Source organism: Clarias gariepinus, chromosome 20 (genome assembly GCF_024256425.1).
Source record: "Clarias gariepinus isolate MV-2021 ecotype Netherlands chromosome 20, CGAR_prim_01v2, whole genome shotgun sequence".
In the NCBI taxonomy this organism is placed as follows: domain Eukaryota; kingdom Metazoa; phylum Chordata; class Actinopteri; order Siluriformes; family Clariidae; genus Clarias; species Clarias gariepinus.
In genome coordinates this window covers 12,022,441-12,047,803 of record NC_071119.1, presented here as the reverse complement: position 1 = coordinate 12,047,803, position 25,363 = coordinate 12,022,441, and the positions used below count along the sequence as shown (strand labels likewise).

The following is a 25,363-nucleotide window of genomic DNA, read 5'->3' as shown; positions in this document are numbered from 1 at the left end:
TGAAAATGAAGCCTGAGCCAACCACCGACGCTAGCTGCTGTACAATGACTGGAACAAAATGCAAAAACAAAAAAAAGAAAAAAATCAGTCTTGCATGCTCCATTCAGACACACACACACACACACACACACACACACAACTTAAGCAGCCTACTTCCTAGAGCGATATGTTAATGAGGCTGCATTAAGCTGCTTCACTTGCAGGAACTCAGTCAAGTACGCTAAAAGATGTCTGCGCAATCTGGCACTCTCAATCACACACACACACTGAGGGACAGAAAGTGAGTGAACTACTTACTTTCAGTATATATTTTAATAGTATAAAAAATTAGTTTGGGACTCTAGCACACTCACACTTAGATACACACTTCAGAAAGTGTGTGCAGACTGTGTGAGACACACTTGAACATAATGCACACACACACACACACACACACACACACACAGACAGACAGACAGACAGACACACAACATCAAAGAAGTGACATTTAATTAGTCTAACTACATCTGAGCAAGACAGAGGCACGAAAGAGAGAAAGAGAGAGAGACTATAAATACACACTGCATATTTTTATCTGAATTAATCAGAATTTTAATAGATGTGATTAGAAAAGTGTTTAAAGGGGTCACACGGTCCTACATGCACTTTTTCAAGCTGTTTGGACTGAAATGTGTGTTAGGAGAGTGTGTACACAATGATATCAATGTATCTACAATGATAAAGAGCCGGCCAGTGGTTTTCTTTTCATTTATTAAAATAACACGCCCCTTCTGAAATCAGGCTAATCTCAAATGCCTGTCGATGTGACGCCACACCACAAGAGGCCACTCCTACTATACTTGATTGACACTGGTGTTTTAGCAAAGACCCGCCCCGAGTGAGAATAAGCTGTCGGCCATTGTTTTTCAACGCTGGTGCAAAATTTTGCCTAAGCGAGTGTTGTGTACAGTTGTTGGGTGTAATAGCGAACACAGTAGTTATCATTCACTACCGACATCTGAGCCGCTGAGGAGGCAGTGGCTGAATTTAGTTTTTGAAGCTAACGTCTCCGCCGATTTACCTAAATGCGTTCATGTTTGCGATAATCATTTTTCACCAGACTGCTTTATAAACGCGGGTCAATATAAAGCAGGTTTTGCTAGGAAGCAGCTCCTGAAAAATAGATCTGTACTAACGCTTCGTGTTCCTGCTTCATCTTCACCAGGCTCAGTGAGTGTGATTTCTTTTTCTATGACTCTTTGCAGATCGCCTTTTCTAATAATCACGATGAATGCGGAGTGTAAGTTAACTTACACTCTCATAGAACATGGTTATGGCTTCTTCTCTATGTACATCCGTCTCTATATAATCCCTAATCGCCCGTTTATAATAAACAATGCATTAAGGTGATTGTCTAGTTGCAAACTGTGTATGTAGTCGGAAAACTATATTATGCTTACCTTTGTAACGTTAGATAGTTTATAACGATGTCTGTCGATGATTAAGAAGTCATGTAAACACATCAGTAAACACATCGCGTCCGTATCTCTCTTAGTACGCTACTTATCCTGTGTTAGCTTCTCCGCTTTTTTTGTTGTTGTTGCTCGCGGCAGCGTAACAGCCCGTTATTTCATGCCCATGCAGTGATGAAAAAGACAAACGAGTCGATGCATGTCCATTCTTTTAATTTCTGCATTGCCAGGCGATATTACAAACTTCCGGTTGGGTTCCGTACTTAAATCAAACCAAAAACTACTTAAGAAAACAGGCTCAGGCTCTATATTCCAGCTTATCCCACATTTTCGTGTTTTCGCACTTTGGACTGCATTACCCACAAAGCATTGCCCGCACGAGTGTACTGTAGTCCAGACTGTAGTGGACAGCATTGCCCGCACTGGACTACACTCCCGTGGTTATACCCCACGTGTGTTGTGAAGTCACGCCCCACAGAACTGGGGGGGCGGGCTCAGCAGAGATCATAAGCATTTAAATGAGCATGTACTGAAATAGGTTGCTGAGAACAGAGCTATTTTTTACCAGTTAAAAGTAGTGTTTTTTTACATACTTGACACGCGCGCTGTGCACGTGTGTACTGTTTACTATAACACTGTGACCACACGAGTGTGTGTGTAAAACATATTTTATTTTGTGTCTGTATGCGTGTGTGTAGAGTGCACATGTAAAGCAAAAGCAAGTCTGATTAGAGAGGTTAAAGATCCATTTTCTCTCTCTGCTTATGACTCAGCCTGCTCTTTGTGTCTCCTACTTTCGCTTTTACAGACACACACACACACACTCTGTCACTGCTCTGTCGCGATTTTTTTTAAAGGTCGAGTGCAGGTTAATTTGTTTTATTTTTACTTTATATTTTGTATACATTTTTTAATATATTTATTTTTTGGGGCTGTGGAACGAATAATTTGAGGTTCCATTACTTCTTATGAGGAAATTCGCTTTGGTTTACAAGTGTTTTAAAATCACAGAACAATTATGCTCGTAATCCAAGGGTTCCACTGTATGTATATATGTGTGTGTGTATGTGTGTGTGTTTGTGTGTATGAGCTGTGCGCTTTTAATCCTTTACAGCTTAGTGCAAAGCACCAGTGTGGGTTTTGGAGGATGTCTACCATAAGCAGTCATTTTGTGTCTTCCTTGTGACAGACTAATTTCGTGATCAACAGTGATGAGCAGCAGGTAGCAGCGCTGTGTTCCAGCAACAATCTCCCAAGACAACCAAAAAGCTTTCTGGGAAAATCAAAAAGCAGCGGATATTTAACGCTACTGGTATGGAACATATCGCCACATCTTTGAGGATCTGTCCTGGCACCATAACCCTCTACGTCTAGTTAAAACAGCATCTTTACCTGCTGATGAGATTAAAGAAAGTTCATCTGCCTTTGCAGATCTTAGAAAGCTTCTGTCGCTGCACCATGGAAAGCATCCTGACCAACTTTATCAATCACAGTATCTGAAACCGACACATTATTGGCACATATTATTGTTCATATAATCAGTGTTGGGAGATGTTAATTTTTAAAGTAATCTAATTACATTACAAAATTACTGCCATTAAAAAGTAATCAGTTACATTACAGCGTTACTTTCTGATGTTGGCACCAGAACCAGCAGAACCAGGAGTTTCAGGTCCTGCACAGGAAACTGTGTTTCCTTTTGCATAATGTACCCTGCAAAAGTCTTTACCACCTCTCATTTCTTTATATATTTGCATCCAAAAAACAGACTTCCTTGTATTTTTTATGTAGTCTTACGGAATAGTTTCCCATGCTTCCTCATTTTCAGTCCAGTTTCTATACCTCAGCATCTTCAGAAGAATGTTTTTTCTTCGTTAAGACACACAGCGACTAATGAATCATTCAAGCTTAAAAAAAAAAGAAAAAATTCTACCCTAAGATGCAGAAACAGATGCAGATGATGACAGATGATCAGGTTGGTAATTAGTACGGTATACTGGTGATGCTGAATGCTGAGTGGTTGGAACAGACGAGAGGGGAAATGAGGTCGCTGCTGCGGTTGTTACTGTACATAAACAACCATTTTTAAATTCTATCTTTAGGCACTTTTCAGCCTGTCGTATTAAAACATCTGTTCCTATTTAATCTTCATCATTCAATTTCATTCCATATAGAGAAATAAGGAGTGGCTCAAAACGTTTGCACAGTACTGTATATCATAGCCTCTCTTAACACTTGAGATGCTGTATAACTGCATCTCAAGCCAAAAATGATCCACACTCTGGCTGTAGATTTTATTTTAATAAAAAATAAAGTAACTTAAAATGATTGAGCTGCAAACCACAATTGCATGACGCTCTTCACTTAGTGTTCTCTTAGGGCTGCTTTGAGCGGGACAAGCAGGTAAAAGTCTGATGGAGCGAGATCAGGACTATAGGGAGGACGCTTTAACAGCACAAAACTATTTTTTGCAATGTCGACAAAGTGAATCTTTCATCCCATCCTTGGGGTATCTCTGGAAATTTTGTTTGCAGATATCCAAACGCATCTGTTTATGCTCGTCCGTAAGTTTTTTTCGAATCACAAGTGAGGCATCCATTTTTGCTCGCTGTGCAGTCACAAATGAACTGATCTAACACGTTCACACCTGCACAGCAGTGACTGGAGAGACAGTAGCCTAGAACGGAAAGCGCTGATAGGACTAACAGAAGTTTTAGTATACTGTAACTGGAGTGTGGATAATTTTTGACTCACCTTTGTGCATTCTAAACTGTTTTATATTCCATGTACACGTCTCTAAGTCACTTGCATATATATACCGACTGTATACATTGTAGACATATAACTTGCACAATTTAGGGCAAAAGTTTCAGGCACTCTGTTTTTAGTAGAAACTTTGTTCTAGAGTCTTTTTATTTTTTATGTTGTGACTTTTTTTGTGAGATAAAACAAAGCCTGTATGTTACCTCAAGCTCGGCCAATAAACTTGTTTAATTATATAATTATATAATATATCATATACAAAAATCATTAGAAGATATTATCATATCATCTCGTATCGTATCGTATCATATTATATCATATTAAGGTGGCACAGTGGTGTAGTGGTTAGCAATGTGGACTCGCACGTCCAGGATCGAGGGTCCGATACACAGCTTTCCACTGGGTCAGTTTCCTCCCACAGTCCAAAGACATGCAGATCACGCTACTTGGCATTCCCAAATTGCCTGTGTGCATACTGTACAGTATGTGTGTGTGTCCTGTGATGGATTGGAACCCTGTCCAGGGTCTACCCTGCCTCATGTTTTCTGGGGTAGGGTCCAGGCACACGCAACCCTGTACATGATAAGAGGCATTAAATATGAAGATAAGATATGATATAAAATGCGATGAAACGAGGCCTGTACATGATGTTACTTCAAGCTCTGCCAAATACACGCGTGAAAACACTATTAAAATTCGTCAAGTAGTTTTGCATGCGCATAACAAACAGGGGTGCGTTTCCCAAAAGCATCGTTAGCCAACTATGGTCGCAAGTTCCGTCGTTACCAACGTAGTTCAACAATTCGGTGTTTCTCGAAACCATGGTTCAAACGAACATTCGCAAACAGCGTCGCAAACTTACGTGGTTGGAACTACAGCCTTCGACCTGTGGTTAGAAGCATAGTTCCCTGCCGCGGCTGGGTGTGTTCTATTCACAGTTAACGACCCTAAGCCCTATTAGTTAAAAAAATAATTCCCCAACCACTTTGAGCGATTTGGAAAACCTAATGTTTTGGTGCTCAGATATTAGGCTATTCATTTTTCGGTTATTTTGATTACAAATTCACTTTGAAACGATATAACAGCGATACCATTGCAATTATTCTTACTTCTAAGTGCCCTACGAAAGCATTATTTATGCCGGTTGGAACACAGCCTTGGTTTCGTTTGTGCGAAGAAAAGGTGAGTTTTTAAGTGAGTATCTTTGTTGTGCTCTCAGAAGTAGAAGTAGAATATGGACTATTCATAGGTTAAAAAATAAAAAAAATAAATAAATAAATAATAATTATTATATACTTGATATGTGTTTAAAGGATCATCATCATCATCATCCTCATCAGAAGTACCAGAAAGACCCCCTCTTCCTCATCAAAAAGCGGGACATTTTCCTTGACTGCAATGTTGTGGAGAATTGCAGTAACTACAATTACATAGCAGCTTTTGGAGGGGTTCGGCTTCAGGCCACCACTGGACTTGCTTGTTTGGTCACACTTGCAAAGTCCCTCCACCTGTTTCTGACTTCCTCTGGGCTTCTCTCATACCCATTTCCAGAAGCATTAATGTTTTGTGCGATTTCATTCCATGTTTTTTTTGTTTTTTTTTTGTCAGAATTTGTAACTGTGTTTTTTAATTTGGAGAAAAGCAAGATTTGATTGTTTCCCACCTCCTCCAAAAGAACTGCAAGCTCTTTTGTAGTAAATTGTGGTTTCCATGTCATTTTTTCACATCAAATCTCATTAAAACATGGCTTTATGTAAAGGGACTTATATAGGAAATGATCTTGAGCAAAATAGGTAACAGGTGTTCACAACACAATCCCAGCATTTTCAAAACCCATCATTTCTTTTTATTTTAATTGTACTTATGTATCAATACCAATTAAAAATGAGTTCAAATGAAATATAATTAAAAGTTATAGACTTTGTTATTCGAAAAGAGCACATTTAAACTGTGTATGCCTATATATGTTTTATTGTACAAATAATTAATGTTGCGTTCGTGACATTATTACACCACTTCTACGTAACGTCATTGCGAAAGCGCATTGAATGCGAGCCGAAGAGAGAGAAAAAACACTTTACAGTAGGGGGCGATATGTGCCTCTGGCACTACTCCGCTATTGTATCGAAGAAGAAGAAGAACGACAGATTAAACCAACATGGTTTTAACGATGGAAGTGCGACACAGGTGCTATGATGTTGGGAAACAGTCGTGACTAGTTAGTTATTTTCTTCAACGTTGCATCGTACAACGGTGGTTAAGCAAAGAGCTACATCGTTGTACGGGAAACGCACCCCAGACCGGGAAAAGTTCCAAACACCATCCGGATGTGTTCTATTACTCATCTTACGTCCTTCTAAATTATTTTTCCTCAAATATCTTCAACGTACAGACACGCGAACAGTTTTATTATAGAAGTGTTGGAAGGAGTAATAAACTTTAGTACTTAAGTAAAAGTTCTGGTGCTTCAGTGAAATTTTACTGAAGTACAAGTAAAGTTACCAGTCTAGAAATCTACTTAAGTACAAGTAAAACAATTTTTATTAAAAGTTCAAAAAAGACCAGCGGATATAAATCTCAAACTAGTTGTTTATTAATCGGAGGAACACCTTTGCATGTTGCCTTTTTTTGCATTTGAAATCAAAGTGGTCGCTTAAATATGGCATTTCGGTTTCAGCTAGTATTCTTTCAATTCATTTCTTACTCAGGGACAAGTATGATTTAAAATGTTTAAAATATACAGTACTTCAAACAAAACATATTAGAATTTTACTTTTACCTTGATGACTTAAGTAAAAGTAAAATTACAGATTTTAAACACTACTTTAAAAGTAGAAGTACAATTATCAATTACAGTAACGCAATTCGTAATACGTTACTTTCCAGCACTGATTATATGTATAGATATAAACGACAACTTGTTTTTGCCAAAAAGAAACGGAAGAACTGTGTGTAGTTCTGCAGGATGCTGAGTCAAACTTAGGAGCTAATCTCCTTATAAAACTGCACTAAACGTTTTTATAGCAAGGCATTCTCGCTCTACAGCATTAGTATTGCATAGTTCTGCGTATACACGACTATTTGCACTTCTTGTAGATGCTTCACTGCATTTCACTGCTGAGTGGCTGTAATGTGTAATGTCCACACTACGCTTCTTTTTTATTTTACCGCAAGCTGAAAATATTGCTTTTCATGCCATTTGCAGAAATGTATTAATATAAAGTCTGGCGGCACTGTGACTTTTAGTGGTTAGCTCTGTCGCCTTGCACCTCCAGGTCATGGGTTCGATTCTCACGTCAGGTCTGCGTGCATGGGGTTAGCATGTTCTCCCCGTGCTCAGTGGGTTTCCTCCCACAGTCGTCGTGTGTGTGAGTGTGAGTTTTGCCCGGAGGTTATACCGCGATTGCACAAAATGGGAATAAATATAGTAAGGTTCCTAAATGGATACATGGATTAATAAGCCAATATTACACATACAGTACAGTAGTAGAATTTGTATATCCATACCATATATTTTTGGTCAATTTCTTGGAAGAAAGATGCCAGTTTGGCCAGTCTCCTTTTTTTTCATACCCGTATTCCACACAATGACATGACAAACAGAGTGAAAATGTAAAAACGATATAGTCCAGCCAGTATCCAGGAAGGTAAAGTGGTTACTCGGAGAATCCACATATGAAATGACCTTTGAGTCTGAACATCTGATATCTTACTCTAAATCAATTTTTGTTTGGTTTATGGAGAAAAAAAAAAACATCTAATACATTTAGACAGAAATATAGTGTCTCAGTGTTATAGGGTTAAAGTGTTGTTAAATGCTCAATCCATTTATCAGTCTCAGTCATCAAGATGTGAATTGATTCACATCCTTCCTCTCTCTCTCTCTCTTTGTTTCTCTCTCTCTGGTAATTTGATGTGCACAAGAGAGAGAGAAAACCTCCAGCCATATGCCTCGCCATTCAACACACACACACACTGACACACAGTCATGTTCAGACTCTACAGAGGTAAAAAAAAAAAACAAGGCCCCCAGCAACCCACAGCATCTATTACCATTTAATTACTCCGTCAAGCAAACACATTAAGATACACAAAATCATTTCATCAACAAGGCTACGTCTGTGCGTTTCCACCATGTGCTATGGAGAAATCCATTTTTAGAAACCTGCCATTGGTGACGCAAGATCGTTGCGCTGGTGTTCGGCTCGGGGTGTGTATTATTTTGGGCGCAACCAACATGCTAAAGTGTGACAGAAGAGTTTTGTTAGAGCTCGTTGAAATGCAGTAATTATATTCCATTATGCACCTCTATCTAACATCATCTATCTACAAAAAGCACAAGCTGCTTCCTGACTGCTGGATGGAGATCTAACTAAATAAAACTAAAATGTCAGGACTGCATGTTCGCGGAAATGACCGTTAGCTACACACCACTTTGAGCGTCAGTGTTATACCCTTGGAAAATCTAAAGAAAGCTCAAGGTGACATTTCACGTAGGTACAGTACATAGCAGCAGCACAGCTTTCCTGGGGTTATTAACTTCTAAATAAGGGCCATGAAGAACATGAGTGGCACATCGGCCCATCTATATGCTAAACTATGCAATTCTTCCCTGTGTAGTGTTCGAACCTCTGCCAAGGCCCAAAAAGCAAATGAACATCTGGTTTGAAGATCAGCTGCCTGCCATCCACTTCAAATTGCACCACAAGGTACGTGCCAGGCACAGCAAGAACTATTCAGCAGGCTCACTGAAGGTTAACGTTAGCATAATATTAGACAACAAATATATATTCATCTCCCAGCCGGCAATGCATGTGTGCAAGCTTATCACTGCAGCAGAAAGGTTTTTAAAGACACATACGGTACAAGAGATTCCTCTCACAATGGTTCCTACATACTGTATATCTCAATGCTGTTTAAAAAAGCCTTGCAGGTCAAAGCACCAATTGTAAAAGAGTTCAAGGCATACAGGGTTGCATAGTTAGTAACTCAATCCAGTCCAGACTTTCTCGCACTCACAGGAGACCTGGCGGATGGTGCGAAATCGTTCTGTCTATCCAAGACAGCAAATCTGCTCAATATGGAAGTTGCCAAGTTGTTCAACTCAACCAAGATCTTGTTTTGCCAGCCTCACTCAGCTTACTCAAAAAGGTTCTCGGTGTCCTAGTTAAAGCTAAATCCTGCACAGACCATAAAGAATCAGGCAGAGAAAAGAGAAAAAGAGCATAAAAAAAAGTAGGATCCTGTGCCCGGCTGTCAAGATGTCCCAGGAGAAACCACAAATAGTGGTTCGACTTGACAATATGTTGGCGTGAGACAGGTGAAGAGGTCCACTTGCACCATGCATTGCATCATCCGCTGGCAGCAATGCATATAAACCGAGCTGTCCAATAGTTACCCACGATTCTGGTAAATCAAGCGGTAATCTATTCAATTACAGATGTTGATTAAAGGGGCTGCTGGCAGCAAGATAGACAAAGCATTGGCAGCCGTGTTTATGTCTCTGTACTCAGCACCGGAATGGGAAACGTCTAGGAAAAGCAACATGACAAGCATCATCTAAAGCCATATGACTAAAATCTGCTCATGATTTTATGATAATCGCTCATAAGCAGGTGCAACAGAGTGAGAATATACTGTACCTCCATGACAGTCCTTCATGAAAGCGGTCTCTCACTGTGGCTCGCTGGAGTCCCAAAGTCTTAGAAATAGCTTGGTAACCTTTCCCAGACCGATGCATGTCAATTACTTTGTTTCTCAACTCTTCTTGAATTTCTTTAGATCATGTTGCTCTTTTAGATCTTTTATCAGAGAGGTTCTATTCAAGTGATTTCTTGATTCAACTGGTCTGGCAGTAATCAGGCCTGGGTGTGTAAAATGAAATTTAACTTAACCTTCCAAAAATTACTATTTATTCACGATTTAACAAGCTGGGCAATTACTTTTTCACATAGGGCCAGGTAGGTTTGGGTAGCATGATTTAAAAACACGGGTTATCTTTGCATAATTTTTAAATTTGTTTGATGATCTCATTCGCTGAAGTGTGACAAATATGCAAAAGAAATCAGGAAGGGGACAAATACTTTTTCACAGCACTGTCAGTTCTTGTCCCTGTCATAACAGACTGCCTTGTAGGTGTTGTGTGCTTGTTGGTAGCTGCTAGGCTGAGTAGGAGTAGAAATTCCTGACAAACCGCGTTCAGTGTTAATCTAGTGTGAGTTTCTGAAAATTATCTGGATGACCTTTTGCAATAATCAAAGCGGCCAGATTATTGTGGCGTCTTGGCCACTTTGCACATTCTCCCGGTGCATTATGGGCACGCCGTGCAATTACTCAACCTGAAACACCCCTATATCGTTAAAGTAAAATGTTAACGATGATTAAGGAGTGTTTAAGATGATTGAGAAGACGATTAAAGAGACTGTTTAACATGGGGACATTTCATGAAATGTCTGACTTTCTAGTAATAAAAATAAACATACTGTACAAGTATACTAGCACATATATATATTTTTGTGTGGCGCGACATGAATCGCTACACAAAAGAATCACTGACCCGATATATCACAGAATCTACTGTATAATTATTATTATAACATTATATAAATATTTAATTATATTTAAACTTCACATTTTCTATTTGCATTTATTAAAAAAAAAAGCAAACAAAACATAAAAAGCAAATGCATGGTGGTGCTCTTCATCTCTTACCTTTGTCATGCTGTTTCACTGAATTACAGGATCTGAGGAGAAACCAAAGAGAAAGTGCTATTAGTGGGTGTTTTTTTTATTATTTTTATTATGTTTTTTTTTTTTTTTTTTAAGCAGTGAGTAATGTTAATGGGGAAAAAATGACATCTGGCTATGTGTTAAACCATTTATGATCAATAGAGAGCATCAGTGCATTCAGTACCTCGGGATATACAGTACCTCATGGCTATTCACATGAAACATGTTGGCACCGAGTTATTGATGGGTCATCACTGGGTCTAAATGACAACGAACCCTAGCTTTTTGACGTATCCATAGTTATATTTCACCCCTCCACTAAAGCAAGAATCACTTGTATATTGCATGCCAGAAGGCCATGAGGAACCAACGAGCAGACTACAAGGTCAGTTGAGCGGTGGCAAAATGTGTAAATATGACATTGCACAGGAAACACAGGTTTAGCCTTACTAAGATTGGCGCCTTAAGGGATTCCAGCAAATGGAGTAAGGGAAGTAAGGGCAATAGCTCTTGGGGATTGTGGTGGATGGAGCTGCCTTCCACCTTTCAAAAAGAGGTAGCAAGATTATAAGGCCCCTGAGAGGCACTGTGAGAAACGGCAATGGCTGTCCCATACTGTACACCTCAATAAACAGGGACTTGGTATTTGTTCAACTACACCCAAATGTAAAATGAGAATAGGACCCATTTAAGTTGTTAAATAACTTCCACTCAAGATCATATAAGGACATGGGGCTCTTCGTGTCATAGGTTAAGCCGTACTCAGGATGGTGCCTTAAGGGACTCATGTGAACGTACTGGGGATCCTATGTCATGCTCTTGGGAAATGTGATGGATGAAGAAATCTTGCCTTTTTCTGAAAGGTTGTACTGTCAAAAGCCATCCGTTACACACCCTCTATCCAGGATCATGCAAAGCCACAAAGCACATCTAAGGGCCATAAAATATGACTCTTTAGTTTAGCTTTTGAATTCTGTGCAGTACGGGGGTACTTTACAGTAAAGGCTGAAAGGGGAACAGTAAACCAGTGAACAGTGAAACCAGTAGGTGGCTGATGGATCTTGTGAGCCGTCTGGCCGATACGATAAATAATTGTCAAGACGTTGTCTCAGAACTGGTTAAAGGACGCCTTTCGTTATTTTCACTTGTTTGATATGTTTTGATCACAAAGCAGCAGGACAAGTCCTCTGTGCCCTGTGGCGGCATTCTATAAAGCCTTGTGTCTCAAGCATGCTCAAGTCTGTAATCCTTTGGTTGAAGCCCATTTCTAAAACACAGGTGAATTTTACATGCTTCTACGACTTTTGTAGTTAACAAGCAGTAGATGTGCATTCATGTCTGCCACAGATACTTCAAAGACAGCGACGAATGACAAATGCGATGTTATATGTCATTTCATGTTGGAAGTACTTGGTTGTTGTTGCTGGTCTTTCAGGTGCTCCTGACCAGAGACCCCCACAGCGATCCGCACAACAACTTCGGCACAGGTTTTACACCGGATGCCCTTTCTAATGCAACCCTCCCATCTCATCCAGGCATGGGACCGGCATTGCATCCAGTGGCTGGGGTTTTGGGCATTGGGTGGAAATTGAACCCAGACCTTCCGCATGGTAGGCAGTAAACCTACCACTGAGCCTCCAATGCCCACCTTGGTTTGAATATGTACATGCATACTGTAAAAAGGAATCATGGTGATTCTTACTGCAGGTGATTCTAGTCTGCTGCATTTTTATATTTTAGGTGTTGTACAGTAGTTGTATAAAAGTGATCCATGAATAAGTTACAGGACATTAATTCAGTTCCTCTTGTCCCGCAGGCATGCTTACAGTTTAGTAAATTGTTTTCTCATAGTTGTTTCTTTTTGTGTGCGTGTGTAAATAATTAACACAATAACGGGGCTAAGTCAGAAGTGTTTAATGGTTGTCTTTTTACAAAAGGGACATGCATTAGAGAAAGAAAAGCTGCGATTTATAGAGGTGGACTGAAACAGATGAGGTAAATGCGTATTTTTAGCATGCTACGTAGCCTGACTGCCAGAAAGAGTAGGATGCATCTCTGAGTAGCTTTCAATAATGTATCAGAGTATGCTCTAAAAACTCTCAGAGAAATCTTTATGAGCGTGCACACACAAGCATACACACCCTTGAAGATACCATGGCGATCTTTCACATGCTCAGAATAGAAAAACTTGTCTTCGAGAAACAAAGTTTGCCCCCAAAAATAAGTAAAAGTTTGCGGCCTTGTGTGTGTGGACATGTGGGGAGGAAAAGAAGATAAAAAAAAAAAAACCCTGAAAGCAGAATAAATATGAGTGACTTCTCTGCTTACCTGTGCTAAATTGAGAGTAAACACATGCTGCCTCATGCCGGGCGAATGAAAGACAGACTCCACTGGATTCTCCTGAAAGATTAATAGCATCTTAAGCACACACACACACACACACACACACATACACTCACCCTCTAACACACTGAATCACTTTCTAATTACACCATCAATCCATGAGAACCTCAACTAGGTAATTTAAAGTGAACAAATGCTAATCAAAATGCATCAGTATGGTGTGAAATAAACTCTGTGTGATTCATACCTTTTCACTTCTGAACTTTGTTTTTTAAATATTCATTTAAAATGTTTTCAGTGAGTTACGAGTGAAAGAATGTCAATGAATCATTTCCTCTAAGGAATCCCTGTCACCATCTTAGCGGGCGTTTCATTCTTCTACATCGATATGCCGCTAACAAAGTTTGTTAAGCACTCACGGCCTGAGAGAGACTGACTCGACTGATTCCTTTACCTCAGAAGCTTCCTGACCAGAAAAGCCTTTGTGATTTGATACAAAATCCTTTTTTAGATTACATGTCATAAGTAAGTAATGTCAACGCCTTCAGTTTTAATTCTATGCTGACGTAACCTCCCTTACTTTCTAATCTGCTCACCACTGTATGTGGCACACTAGCATGTTAACAAGCTATCTACGTAGAACATTAGCCTCTTAGCTAGTCATTTGGTGATTTAGCTAAACATGGTCTAAAGAAATCACACTGAAATGAACAAATCTCAAATTTTGTCTCCTTCTTAATTGCTTTTAAGTCGTTATGAATTGCCTCTAAACTGTCCATGTTGTGTTTTACAGTTAATGCAAGCTACAAAGCTGACTAGCTTCTAACACGCGGAACAACAAATCACAAATTCCTCTCTAACCCGCACTAGATTACCCTTTTTTTTTTTTTTTTGCTATTTACAATTCAACCAAGCCCACCTCTCAACCTTCAGACAGTTGGGAATGGAGTACCTGAATGGTGTTTAGGTTTTAATATATATATTTGTTCCATTAGATACTAAGCAACTCCAGGAGTTGCAGACTTTGGACAAACTTGTTGGACATCCACCACAAGAGACAACTGATGTAGCCGGTGTGAGAGAACTTTTCCTGGCTTTGGCCCGTTCCTGTAGCCCTGTAGCCCAGCAAGCAACCAATTTTGCCTTTTAGGCCTTGTTCACACGGGCGTCAAATTAGAGCGTTTTTCTTGCATTTGTAGCGTCCGTTGAGCGCGGATCAAGCGCAGAGTGTTTTCTACACGTAGGAGTCAATGGGAGTGTTCACACGGGCTTTGGTGACGTGCGTTTATCCGGCTGCGCGTTTATACGTTATCAAAAAAACGTTGCATGCAGCTTTTTCGAACGCAAGGAAACGGTTTCTAGTGCGTTTTCTTCACGTTCATTTTACGCTTCGGAGGACCGGATACATCCCATAATCCTACATGATATACATAAGGAAATGCGGAAAAAGGCAAAATAAAATAAAATAAATTGTTGAAAAACATATCACATTTCTTCATAAACCACAAAAAAACCTTCCTTTAATCCGACGTTGTGCAGTCAGAGAGTGAACCCAGTATCGGCGGGCTTTCATATCCAGTTCCCGACACACTGCCCCCACAGGTTAACACACAAACTACAATTTGGGCTGCAGGTTGACGTTAGACAGAGACAAACAAACGCCGGTGTAGAAGTCAATCAAGCGCCACTACAAAACGCAACATAAACGTCTAGGATGTTCAGAGCACGTTCGTTTATCCAAAAACTTAACGCCCGTGTGAACAAGGCCTAAAGTTTTCATCTCCTTTTTGTCTGATTCTTTTCACTAATGGATTATCACAATGCTGTGGACTTTGTGTAACTCCTGTATAAATCATCATTGAGTTGAGCAGTGTGACTATTAATTTGTAATGTCTCTTAATTCTCTTTGACATTTTGTATCATTTAGTGTTTTGAGTTGCCAGATTTTGCTGGTGTCTGTTATATTGTGTGAATTGTACATTTATTACACTGTATGCTGTTAATTTAGGATTATTTATATGTTAAATAAAACTATAATATTTCTCATTTGTGTTTCATTTATATCTGACTTTAATCTCCTTATGTTCTTATATATGCTTCTCCTTCAAATGCAGTTCTGTTTCTCATGTACATCTCAGATTTCTCAAATGTTTCTCAAAAGTATGTCTCGCTTTGTGTCTCAGTTATGTCTCCTTGTTTCTCCTAAGTGGGGTTTAGGGGAAATAGAAAAAACAAAGTCAAGTTTGTAATGAGACAGCTCAATTCAGTCTCAGGAGACAAGAAAAAGTTCATTCTGAGCGACAAAATTTTGCTATGGGTACCAAGAATGTTAGCAAGGATGGTAGCAAGAAGAAAAAGGAGCGACTTTCAGTTTAGTTTTTCATTTACATGTCTTTTCTAAATGTTTTGATTGTTTTTATATGCAGAAATATTAGTATTATAGTGTTGGAAAATGGTAATGGTAAAGTTTTGGGGTGGCTGGAACGGATTATGTGCATTTACATTATTTCCTAATGGAAAATGTGTTTTGCTATATGAAATTTCTCACTAAGAACTCCGGAACATATTAAATTCGTATGCAGAGGTAATATAACAAGATGTACAGGACTGCCTAACACCACCACTGTTTATTCTCCTCCCCTTTTGTCAACATAGTACGAATTTAACACTATATTTAACCCGGTAAATAAGAAATGCTTGTCAGCCATTAGGGCCCCCTACTGGTGTGGAGCCCTCAGTGGTTTCCTGTCTTTCCTATTGACAAGCAGCGCCTCGTTTCAAATGCTACAAGTGGCCACATGGTGTGCACTATGTTGTTGTGAATGGAAGTTCAGAATGGTATCATAATATATGTGCAATACTGTAACACAAAGAATATTTCTATACGCATACAGTATAACTGGGATGCGTTGTAAGCTGCTCAATGTCCTGGATCATACAGTAGGACAAAAGTACCAAAAGTACCAGGTTCCAAAAGTGTCCAGTGTTAGCAAGAGCTTATTTTCTTACTCTCCACTATGTTTAAATTTATATAAATGAGAAGTTTAAGCAGTGCAGACAACAAATATTGGACTCAGAGCTCCAGAATGCAGTTGTGCTACAGTAAGTTGCTCAGAGACCTACAGTAAGAGACGATGAGCAAGACAGATTGGATGGCAATATGGGCCTGTTTGTGTCTACAGTTTAGGAGTGTCCCACTGGTGTAACTATCAGTGACCGTCTTACAGCGTTGTGGGTAATGTGGGAAGCAATCAGCCAAAGCAAAATTAACCCAAGTTGTGAGTAAAATAAGCTTAAATATTTTGCAAAACTGAAGCTCACACATTTGTTATAAACTTAATTGTGGTCGATTTTCCTTTATATGCCTGACTAAATCAGTTCCTTTAGTCCTTTGAATCATATATCATACCAGAGGCAGATTCTGTATGCATGCATTCCAAGAAATAATTGGATGCAGACATAGAGCCAAAGGCAAAGCTATTGGGCAAACAAAACCGAGCCATTTCTGTGCACCACAGGGAGTGTATGTCAGGGTTGCTAGTGCTTGAGTTCACCAACACTGATGTAGGGCCTATACATTTACCAGCATATAAAGCATTTTTATTGCTCTCCACTCCTGGCACTAAAGTCACAATGTAATGCCTTTAATCAACACCCCACTTAAAGAAAACCTATATCTCCCTCAGCCTTGTAAATTTGCCCAACATTTCGCTTTTACCAAAAAGCACAGCTAATAAAAGTGATTGAGAAGACAATGTTCTAAAGTCTGTGATTAGAATGCAGGCAGGGAAAACAGTTACTCCAAAGGTTATGTTACTCGGGAGTCTTGACTCTAATCTTGTGGTTCTCGACTCTGGTCCTGAAGGATCACCTGCCCTGCCCAGCTCCCAGCACACGTGATTAAACTAATCAGCTGATTAACACCCTGAAGTTGGTGTAACGGAACAGGGGAGACACTAAAATGTGCAAGGCAGGTGGCGCTCGAGGAGCAGGTGAGAACCAATGCTGTAATCAATGCCGTTCATGTACCCCAAGATGGTAAGTGTTAGTCTTTCAAGGTCTACATGTTCACATGTTAGTGAGCCAATAACCCAGAGAATTTACATAAATCTGTGATAAATACCAAAAGTATTGGGACAAAAGTGAAATTCAATGTTTTTAAAATAATGACAAGATGACAAGGTAAATTTGTTTGTAATTTTATCCAATAGAATTGCTATACTTGTAGTCCCAGACTACGTGTTCGTAAGTTGCATTTGTTCCTAAGTCCGACAAAGTGAGTCTTACACCCCTTTGACAGGAATATACAATGTACATCATACCAATCCACTGGCCTAAATCTGTCCCCTTTCTGCACACTGCCATAATTTTGTCTTAAAGCTGTTCTCCACTGTATTGGACTGTGAACTCTGTTTTGTTGAGTATTTTTTAAAATTAGGATTATTCACCATCAGAATAGCTGTACAGGACAGACATTCCCTATCATCGTGCTCCTGGACTGATTCATTGAAACTTCAGTTCAGTGTTTATTTTTTGTACAATACTCAGAGCCTTCCGTGATTTATTCGCATCTACGAATGTTCGTAGGACTGCAGTCCGTTTGTATCTGTGCAAATTTGTAACTCGAATGTTCGTAAGTCAGGGACTACCTATACATAATATTTATATATTTACAGTAATTAGAAGTCTTTTATTCATTAAATCCTGCTGGATCTGGCTAGACATAGAGTCAAAAAGACGTCTGCATTCCTCTGGTCTCACTCGCTCAATCCATGCTGCTTGATTGCTCCCTGAAGATCATAAACAGAAGTGCTACTGCCTTCTTTACCATTGTTCAGCAGTTTGCTATTGGTTTTAGGTCTGGAGATGATTCAGCCTATGGCTCCAGAAGCTAAATACCATTGTCACATTTTCAGTTAATTATCACCGAATCTTCGGCCACATAGGTGAGAACTAATTAGTGGAATCACCTGTGTTCTGCACTGGGAGAACTATAATACATGGCATATGTTGCCTTAATTCTTTTGGCCATGACTGTAACCAGGGACGGCTGATATAACTACAGTAGGTTAAGAGGGTCAAAAAGAATAAATATATTATTATCTATTAGATTTGTTGTAGTCACAGGAGGTAAGGACTTTGAGTGTGTTACTTCAGTCAGACTCTTGCAGTGCAATCATGTCACCATCCTGACATGCAGTATGTATTATGTATGCATAGCTGTAGCCATATTCTAAATCCACACCTTACTCTGCATTCCATTTCCCACACTCGTGATTGTGTGTTTTTTACAAAAACCCTATATAATTTTTTTTTTCTATGCGAGGAAAAAAAGTGAAAAGTAATGAAACGTACAGTCAGTGTTGTGTCTAAAGTCTGCCGCGATATTTGTACATAAGAATCTATGCGCTATGAGATCCGAAGACTGATACTGAATCTAATTTAGAAACAAGTGCTGCAATTATAATATTGCTTAAGGAAAGGAAAGGAAAGGAAAGGAAAGGAAAGGAAAAGTCCACCCTGCCCGTTAATCTTATTGCATATTAATCTTTGGAAGTTTTTCCTCTTTAATGTAGTTTCATACTTCTTTCATCATCATGTTGGTCTGTTTTCACTTCGAATAGCTTCTTTACCCACAACGCCGGTTGATTACTCGTTTCAGCTCGAAGACACTAAGGGAATTTAATCTTTCATTCTGTCCAGCTCTCGCACCTTGTCATCGGTACACTCTGCTCCAACAGATCTTCATCATTCGTGCTAAGACCGTCAACACCAGCAATCAAAAGTATTGCTGCATTGCAATCTGAAGCTTTGATTCCAGTGTTTGCTCCACTTTGTCGTTAATGTGACATCAGACCTGAGTGAGAATAAATCTCTTTACTTTAGTTTCTGGGAGCTCACTGAGAAACCTGGGTGTTTTTTTTACTTCCTTTATGTTTGAGCTCACTAACACTCCTACTGAGCGCCATCGTACTGTCAGTGCACTACTGTGACATCAACGTAGCACAAAAAATCTCTGATATAATACAGTCAAAAGTTCGGACACACCTTCTAATTATACGTTTTTTCCTGATTTTTATTTCTTTTTACAATATAAAACAAATCTGAATGCGTCCAAAATACGCAATAACCTCCTTTAAACCTTTATAATCTGAGGTGCTGGTTGTTAATTGGTGATTTCTGAGGTTAATTGGTGATTTCTGTCTACTGACTGTTGGCGTTGTTACTTAATTACCTAATGCCATGTGTGTTGTTTTGCAGTTTCACAGTTTTTGCTCCATAAATCCATAATTGTGTCCAAACTTTTTGACTGATGTTGTACATCCTTAAGCAACAAATAAGCTCCTGAATCACTAAACACATCACAAAAGCAATATCTCACGTATTTCAGTGTAAACTTACACACATAGCCTGAATATTATGTTTCTATATTAGTAAAATGTTCCTGCATGTTGTGTACGCTTTGGCGAAATGGGTTCTCAAGGCATGGTATAACCATTATGAGCATCTTAAAGGGATAAAAAAAAAAAGAAAGCGAAACACTCGACATAAATACTTAAATGTTGTTTGCTAAGGATTTTTGGGAAGACCAGAAATACAGTATGTGTGTTTTACATCCAATAAAAGAAAATTATGTTTGTTTGTGTGTGCGTGTGTGCGTGTGTGTGTGTGTGTGTGTGTGTGTGTGTAAAGCAAGTCAGCACAAATTGGAGATTCAGACTTAAGTGCATTCTGGGTTTCTCGTGCAGTATGTGTTAATGCACAGTATGTCCAAGCTAAGAGTATAAAGAATATACAATGCTTGTTCAAGTCAAACCGGGACTTTTGATTGCGCACGATAATCGGACAATTATAAGAGTAAAAACTCCTTTTATTTCTTTAATATAATCCCTTGCTACACTAATGCACTTTCCCCAGTGCTTGGATACCATCAAGCTAGAAAGTTTTCTCAGTATGCAGGATTGCCTGATTGACTGCCTGATCAATGTCTTGAACGCTGGCCTCCCAGGAGCTCCTTTAATAGCCCAAGCGTGTGGAAATGTGTTAGAGAGATCACAGGACTGTATGGGGGTTTAACATCCAGCGAGTTCCTGTGATGTGCAAGTGGTGTTTGTGAATGGTTGTGTGCGTCGCAAGGATCAAGCGTTCCATCGCTGAATGCTGACGTGAACGACTGCAGTGGGCTTCGAGCAGCTTTGCCCAGGATTGTCATTCATACAGAAGATGTTCAGACTTTTTCAAACGTTCCACCACCATAAAGTCTTCTTTAAATGTCCATCAGTTTTACGCTTTCATTCATTCTTCACAAATCCCGCTTTGACTTGAACATGCCTCGTAGAATAGCTTGACACACCCAAAAAATTCTGCACTCTACCCACGGATGGTGTGTAATGAACATTTTGCAAATAAAAATAGAATTCCCATCGGGATCTTGCTTCGTTGCAGTGTGTGGATGTGTGTGTGTCCTGCAATGGATTGCCATCATGTCCAGGTTGTACCCCACTTGTCCCCTAAGTCTCCAGGCCCACCGTAACCAGTAAGTAATACAGGATAGCTCGGTACAGATGGGCTGTGAAGTGCGTGAAGTTCAGGGTTTTTTTTTTTTTGTAATCATGGTTATACAAGGCTGTATACAAGGTTTGTCACGCATGAGGCGAATGTGAACGTTATACAGAAGAAAGAAAAAGAGACAAAAGGACACAAAACAATTGTGTGTTTGTATGTATGCGTGTGTGCGTGTGTGTGTGTGTATGTGTGAGCAAGACTGAGACTAAGCTGTACTCGAATGCGGTGTTTTATTGATCTCAATGGACATTAAACTAAGAGACATATTAAAAATGTCCACGCGGAGACCTTGAGATGACCGCACTGGACCGAAAGCAAGCATGAGAAGGAAAAAACAAGCAACACACAAGAATCTATATAGTCCTAACCAGTCCTGACCATACTGTACAGTATATATATATTATGTTTGCTGTTTGTTCCAGAGACAAACACTTGTTACCTGGACTATATAAGAACAAGAATATACATAGTCGTAGGTATGTTATAGAGTATATATACAGTTAGGTTTGTCTAAAAGCAAAGCTCTCACGTCTGAAATCTCGACTGTTCGTCTTTACAGATCTGGAACAAACATCAAATTATCACCTTGGTGTGTGTCAAGCATTACTTATTTTACATTATTTATCACCTTCCTGTTTCACACCCTGCTCCTCGTTAACGTTCTCCACTCACACAGTAAAAATACCATCTCTCTCTCTCTCTCTCTCTCTCTCGCTCGCTCGCTCACTCACCTCAACGTTCTCCCACAGAGGCGATCTGAAAAGAGAGACAGAGAAAGAGAGAGAGGGGGGGGGGGTTATCACATGATCGCATGATTATACAATTACGACACTTTATATTAATTGCTGATTGTGATGGGTCCAGATGCAAGGTTTATACTTCATGTCCTCGCTCTTTCATGTCGGTGTGGCGGACGTCCCTAATGAAAATAATACAATGATGCTTCCTGCGCTGTTTACTTCCCGGTTCGGGAAGAAAAGTCGAACCTTAAACTGGTTATGTTTGAGACACCTCAATATGTCGTTGATTATTTTCCTTAAGCAGCATGCACCATACATAATGTTTCACTCGCTCACTCATCATCTATACCGCTTTATCCTATACAAGGGGCCCTGGAGCCTATCCCAGGGTACTTATTTAACAAAATATCCGCTGGTACATCTACTCATATACTGCACATATTATTACATGAGATTGTGCATAGAAATATAAAGTGTTACTAATATACTGTACATCCACATAGCCGCATAATAACGTGGAATAAGCCGATTAATCATTATTATAATATCGAACTAGAATAATCTAATTAAAGCTATTTTATTTTGTGTGGCAGGAGCGTTCATGATTCTGTCCGGCAGTTCAAAGGTCAAGTCAAGTCCATACACTAAGCCCTAAATCTCCTGTCTATCTCTGTGTGTGCCTTCGTATTATCCAGCTCCATCAGTCATATACAGACAGCGATCCCTAAGATATACATTACACACACACACACACACACACACACAGAAAGATTCAGACGTGCAGATACGAATTCCATCTTCCTCCACTCTCTTTTTCCCTCTTTCACACGCACACACACACACACACACACACACGCACGCTCTCGCACTCGCAGCTCGAGAAAGTTGTTTGACTCTGTGCCTAATGATAACAGATGAGGTGTCAATATGAAGGTGAGAGAGTCTAAGTCATCCTAGCAGTGTGTGTGTGAGTGTGTGTGTGTGTGTGTGTGTGTTCTGCTTTTGTCTCTCTCTCTCTCTCTCTCTCGTTCTCTCTTTTTATCAGAGCAAGAAGGAGAGATAGCCCTTGAATGCAGGGGCTTTAAGGTTTGAGGTCTCTGGTTTCGGGGATGTGATTTATTATACAGTTGGCTACAGTCAGACCTAAATCGCAGAGTCGTTTACGAGCTATTTATTTATTTATTTATTTATTTATTTCATCCGTTATCCAAAGACGAAAGGAAACGCCTAGCTGATCTGCTCACGTTTGCGTAAGAGTGCATTATTTAAATCGCCAAGGTGTTTAAGGAAACCCTTGAAAAACGATTGGAAAAAACCCATTGCTTCATTTTTCATTTTTGTACGTTTCCGAGAGTATTATCCTACAGTATACTGTGTGTGTATGCTTATGCGTTATTGGCGCTAATATAGTACAAGCAAACTTTTACACGTTTTCCTTTTTTACACTGTTCGAGTTTCCAGTGGACGGACGCGCTGTAAACGACCTCTCTTTACATCATTAGTTGTTGTTCAATGAATCGAAGGAACCTAAAAGGGAAAAGAAAGCCCATCTAACATCCCGGGCCCTTGGAATGAACTGTGGAATGAATGTCATGTTTTGTCGGCCATTTTGAATCCTGACTCGAATATCAATTACTTTGTTATCCAGAAGCGCCTGGCTTGGACAACTGACCATCCTGTTTCTCTGAATCTAGTAGAAGTCCAGGAAATCAATCAATTAATCAATTTTCAGTTAAACCATATTAGTCAAGCAGGATGACATCATCCTTTACTAAAAAACTAAATACAGTATAATATTGACAGGCAGGAGTAGCATTGTTTATACACTGATCACACACTGTTATATGTAGTATTGACTCTCTGACGCATGTTAAAAAGTGATATATTTTCACATAGAACAAACAAGCTATTCATTACATCATATTAGAATTTATTAGATGTATAATCTACTATGTATAATAAATGTACAATGCATTGATTTTTATTTTAAAAAAATATGTCTTTCTTTAGGAGAACATCGTGACATCTGGGTATGTACTGGTGTAACACTTGTGAAAAAGTGCATGAGTGTGCATTTGCTAACAATACAGGTACAAAATTAAAAAAAATGTGCGCGCACACACACACACACACACACACACACACACACACATACGGTAGACACACTCCAAGTTCAATCATGTCACTCCCAACTCTTGGAAAACAACAAAGTTCAATCTAGATTTGTTGAAATGATGGATAAGGTCATGCAAATGTAAATGCAATGCCAAATCCTAGAACAAATAATAAATAAATAAAGGGATGCAAGTAGAGGTGTGTTAAGAAGTGAGGAATTATGCAATTAAGGTATCTATTTCTTAAAAAGGGTCAGACTTATTGCAAAATCCTACACAAGGACCCAATGATTAATTGCTGAACACGTTAAAAGTGAAAAAAGAAGTGAAGTGAGAGATGCCTGTGCATTCTCTATCTATCTATCTATCTATCTATCTATCTATCTATCTATCTAATACATCATACACTACACCTGCTTTTTTTGTGCATTTTCATACACAAAAATGTTATATAAGCAAATATATATAAACTGATTTTAAAAAGTTTTTCTCAATAATATGGTTGTTTCTTCGAGACACTGTCATGGCACAGGGATATTTACTGGTGTAAGAGTGCATAAGAGTGTATTTGCTAGGGATACAGGTGTTGTACAGCTGTCACTTTTCCATCATATGCAAACACACACGCACACACACACACTCCAAGTTCAGTCATGTCATTCCTAACTCCTTGGAAAAAACAAAGTTCAATCTAGATTTGTCAAAATGATGGATAAGGTCGTGCAAATGCAATGCCAAATCCTAGAACAAATAAAAAACAAACAAATACACAAACAAACAAACAAATAAATAAATGAATAAATAGTGCAAGGAATCCAAGTGGAGGTGTGTTAATAAGTGAGAAATTATGCAATGAGCCATTAAGGTGTCTAATTATTAAAGAGGGTGAGATTTATTGCAAAATCCTACATGAGGCCTCAGAGATGAATTGCAGAACCCTTAAAAGTGGAGAAAAAAGTGGGACATGCGTATTTATTCACTATCTATCTATCTATCTATCACGCACTACAACTGCTTTTGCATTATACATGAACTAAACTCTGTTTTGCATGAAGTGAATGAAAAGCTGATGCTATGAAATCATTGCAATAGTGAGTAAGTACTGAAACAGGAGTGCTGTGATGCACTTACCCTAATGTCCCGTTGAGAAGTCTGGGGAAGGAGAATGTCCAAGCGGAGTCCTGGTCTCTCTTCGTCCCGAGCAGGAGACAACTGTGCCACGCAAAAAAAAAAAAAAAAAACTACCAGGAGTCGAAACTAGTTTGACTGACCGGAGGCAATGTGTAAGCCTAATATCCAGATAAGAAAATATTACATTAGAATAAAAGATGAAAAGGAGTGCCGAGGCGCGCGCGAGCGAGCGGAGCAGCGCTTCAGGAGGAGGAGAGCGATCTGGCAAGACGCGCGCGCACCAACACACATACAGTACACGCACGCACGCACGCACGCGTACATGCGCGCGAGCAGCACGCACGAGCAGGCACACACGAGAAGGATGCGGAATTAGCAAAACAAAAACCATAAGTCACACACACACACACACACACACACACGAGTAAGAAAGAGACTTCATGAATCCCACTAAAACCATTCATTTTTATATTAATTTCCACAATAAATAATCTACATATTAAATAGTTTTGAGTTAAATAGGTTT

General features: G+C 39.3%; 1 protein-coding gene across 1 annotated transcript in view; it reads right to left on the bottom strand.

The window, feature by feature from the left end:
* ptprdb (protein tyrosine phosphatase receptor type Db) overlaps positions 1–25,115 on the bottom strand; it is a 92,742-nt gene extending 67,627 nt beyond the window's left edge. The window contains exons 1-4 of the mRNA XM_053479717.1: positions 24,838–25,115; positions 21,584–21,608; positions 13,272–13,343; positions 10,926–10,957 (exon numbers count right to left, since the gene is read on the bottom strand). The gene's annotated coding sequence lies outside the window, so the exon portion shown is untranslated. The remainder of the gene's footprint in view (positions 1–10,925; positions 10,958–13,271; positions 13,344–21,583; positions 21,609–24,837) is intronic.
* Between the last annotated feature and the right edge of the window lie 248 nt (positions 25,116–25,363).